We start from the raw sequence: 4,295 nt of genomic DNA on the forward strand, positions 1-4,295 counted from the left end.
CACTTGTAAAGAATACCTATAATGCATCAAATTTATCTATAATCGTTACCACAATCATCAGAATTTAAAATTATCACAAAAACCATTTAACATGTAACACAAACACTAACTAGAAACTCCCAAAAAAAATTGGGAATGAAAAAAGCAAAAGGAACAAAATTTGGCTAAAACGATAAAATAACAAAGGAGAACCACACGTGACGGTCCAACTTATTTGAGGCTTAAACTTGCACACTTAATTAGTGCATAATCACACAATAATCTAATATCATTTCCCATTGTTATGATAATATATATTTTCTTCTTGCAGCATCTTTTTTTTTATTCTTTTGATGTTGCAATCTTGTCCCCTTTGTGTTTGCTAGTGTCGGGGACAAAACAAGACTTAAAATATCACCATGACCCAAATCTAATTAGTCAACTACTTACCATAATTTTGTCCATAATCAGCCAGGTGAAATCAAATCAAACATTAAAATAAATTAATGAAGACAACATGCTTAAGAAGCCTAAATCGTTCTTCAATCGGATACTATACGAAACAACTTGAAAAAAATGTTAGTACACAAATTAAAACATTAGAAGATAGTATCAAATGCATCTTTAAAACAAATAATAGACTAACTTTAAAAAAATAACTTTTTTTTAAAATCATTTTTATCAAAACATTTTAAAAACTAAACATTTTTTTAAATTTATTTTTTATAAATTAAAAAAATAATTTTGATATTTAATAACATAAATATATATTATTGAAGTTTCAAATACAACCAAAATCACGTAATTTTTAAAAAGATGTATCTCAAAAATAATTTATATAGAAAAAACTTTAAAATAATTTGAATTTAAATAACATTTCAAAAATTTGATATTATAGAAAAATTATAATAAAAAATAAAATAACTAAAATAACATTTTAAGAAAAATTACTTTGACGTATAATCTTTTTTATAAATCAAAAGATTAATTTTAACAATATAAATATATATTATAGGAGTTTAAAATAACACAATTTTTGAAAAGATATATTTCAAAAATCTTTTTCGAAAATATCTTTAAATTTAAGTGATTAAATTTACAATTTTGATATTAAAAAAATTATAATAAATGGAGGAAATATCTAAAATAATATTTAAAAAAAAAATATTTGAAATAATTTTTATTTGATGTTTTTTTTATAAAATAATTGTTACACTTTTTTTAGAAAAAATATGTAATACAATAAAATTTATTTTTAAAAAATCCTGAAACAAACCGTCCATTAATGAGATTTAATGAGATACAATAATTGATTCACAATATTTAGTTATAGACAAAAGATAGTAAATAGCAATATAGGCACCTCAAAATTTTATTTTTTATTATTATATATTATAAATCGTTGAATTGGATCTTCTTCTACTCGTGGGCAACAAGTGATATTTTTCACTTATGAATAGAATTGTGCCCTACCTCCATAAGCATAATCCTAATCTCTCACACCTTATCTCAATCTCCATAAACGTTCACATAATATTTCTTCAAAAAACTCCAACATATATGTCATACCCCAAAATTTACCATACCCTTCACAAGTTCATATAGGTCACTAACTTATATAATTTGCATATCATGATAATCATCCATCTCATCTACATAGCCATAGTATCATAGTGCATTCCACTTGCATTTGAAAAGCTCAAAATCATGGATTCAAGGGCCTCGATCACACAAGGCATGGAAGGGAGGTTGAGTCTCCAGGCTAGGGTTCATGTGATGGCCATGGTTGTATTATAACTTTCCATCTTAAAGGTATTCATCATGGGGCATAGTGGAAACCATAATTCAAGGATGTTGAATTGCAAGTATCATCATGATCATTCAAATTCCTAAAATCCTAGTTGCTAGTTGTGGCATCATCATCAGGGGTGTGTACATTCAAGATTGAGGTTTCATCTGCTTCATCTGGTCCATAATGGATGGTTTATCTGCTTGATTAATATTCAGGTATTGATTAATTGATTGGAATCCATTCAAAGCCTTACATGTTCATGTTTTGTTGATTGGTTGGCGTTCTTTGGTTCAAGACAAGTCAATATAATGGCACAAGTTATTTGGTTCAGAGGTATTGTGGTCCACATTCAATTGCCAATAAGAAGATACACGTTTTTATCTAAGTTGACTTTTGGTCAACCAGTTGACCAAAGTCAACCATCTTTTTCAACTATTTTCTTTTTCAATACAATACGAGTCCATGTCCATTTCTAAGTTCACTTTAAACCCCTTTGAATCATGTTAATTGACCATCTTTTAGACCATGTTCAACCTTATACAATACATGATCTTTTCTTTTTAACCAAGACCTAATTCACATTCCAAATCTCATGTTCATGACCATTTTTAAACCTTGATTCATTGCACCATTCATTTGATTCATTTTCACATCATAACATTTTTTACCATTCTCATTTCAAACTATAACCCATGATTCATTTTTACATCAAAAGCCATGTCCATTTTTAAATCAAGTTATGTTCATTAACCATTACATGAACCATACATCTTCAAATTTCAATTAAAATTCCATTACAATTTCAATTTCCATTGCAGTGTCAAACTAAACCAATTCACATTGTCATTTACATTTCCACTACAATCCCATTTCCAAATTACATTTCAATTCTAACTTAACCCATTACATTTCCAATTCTAAAAATTCCAATCTTATACGTTCAATTCAAGTCAAAATTATTCAGGAGTCAACTCCTAATTTCATTCCAAAACCATGTATTCCAATACATATATACACATTCAAATTACATCAAGTTCATGTTGCATTACAAGTATCATTAAAAAGCCTTAAGTTGTACCATGTACAAGTTACACAAGAAAATGGTTACACGAAAAGAAACCATGACAAAATTTCAAGCCAATGTAGACCAAGTCCTTGCATTCCAAGCTCGGATTCTCAAAATGTCCATAAAAAAGGGGCCATTTGATCCACCTGCACAAGATCACAAAAGAGGCCAATGATCACAATCTTTTCCAAAAAATTTCCACAGCAAAAAGATCCATTTTCCTATCTACATGAGAGAACCATTCCATTTAAAAATTCCTGCATAAAAAGAAAACTTCAAGCAGAACCTGCATAATTTCCATGACAGTAAAGTTACCTTGCCCAACAAACTAGCTGCTCACACAAACCGATTTGTAGCAAACTTTTACATCATAACAGAAATCCCTAACCAACATCTAACAAAATTTCAAAATGGCAACCGAAGCTCCTCATAACAGAACCAAAAAACCTGCAAATGGGATTCAATCAACTTCTAAAATTGAAACCAACCCATAACAGAATGAGAACTCTCTAACAACAACCTACATAATCTTCCAAAAACTCCTCATAACTCCCCTCACCTTCACCCTTACTCCCCTAACCACATCCAAGAACCGACAACAATTTTAAAACCTCACCTCTCAACAACCGCCGTAAGGAGATTGACAGAACTCCCAGAACAAACAAAAATCACTCACAAACCTCAACACAAACGAACTCCAGAACCGAATCTCCAATCTCCCCTAACCAATTTCCAGAAGCTCAACAACTACTGGCCCATAAAGAAAGAGAAGGTAGAGAATAGAATTAACAGAAACACGCAGAAGAAAGGGAAGAATAGAAAAAGGGACTCACATGTTCATGTCCTTTCCGAAGGTATAACAGGAGGAGCATACCAAAGTGCAGTGCACGTTACGCCTCCATCTTCATCGCAATCATGAACAACAATATCATCATCAACAACACGGAAACATGAAAATTGCATGGAGGGATTCAGGTCGCTCGTGAATAGGACCCAAGCGCCAACGATGAGAGTTTTTTGTTTTTGTTTTCGACATCAACGTTTTCTTATGTTGCTTTCGTGTTGCTGCGTGCGATGTTTGGATATAATTTCTTCATATTGCGTTGATACATTGGGTCACGGTGGAGTAAACATGGCATGATGTAGGGTCCAGATCGTGTGTGTGGAAACTTGGGCTTCAGCCCAAGAAATTATGTTTCCCTCTTTCTAATACTCCACCTTCCAATTTGCTACACCCCTATTCACGCTAATCCTTCATTGGTTTTTTCTTAATCCTTAATTATTTATTTATCTTAATTATTTTAATTGATTTTAATTTTTGTTAATTAGCATTTCCACTGATTAATCTTGATAGAAATATTAGGATTAATTCTTGATTTTTGTTAATTAGGAACTAACATAGTTTTCTTCAAGGTAATTAGATTAAGTCCTAGTTAGGATTAATTAGGTTCGGTTAGA

The 4,295-nt window shown here is 30.7% G+C and overlaps 1 long non-coding RNA gene across 1 annotated transcript; it reads right to left on the bottom strand.

Annotated features, from left to right (window-relative positions):
• Positions 1-2,715: 2,715 nt before the first annotated feature.
• Positions 2,716-4,061, bottom strand: LOC127129321 (uncharacterized). Its single transcript, XR_007806297.1, has 2 exons — positions 3,671-4,061; positions 2,716-2,983 (listed from the first exon to the last, which is right to left on the bottom strand). It is a non-coding gene; the product is annotated as an uncharacterized LOC127129321 (long non-coding RNA).
• Positions 4,062-4,295: the final 234 nt, after the last annotated feature.

The sequence above is a fragment of the Lathyrus oleraceus genome, chromosome 3, assembly GCF_024323335.1.
Source record: "Lathyrus oleraceus cultivar Zhongwan6 chromosome 3, CAAS_Psat_ZW6_1.0, whole genome shotgun sequence".
Taxonomy (NCBI): domain Eukaryota; kingdom Viridiplantae; phylum Streptophyta; class Magnoliopsida; order Fabales; family Fabaceae; genus Lathyrus; species Lathyrus oleraceus.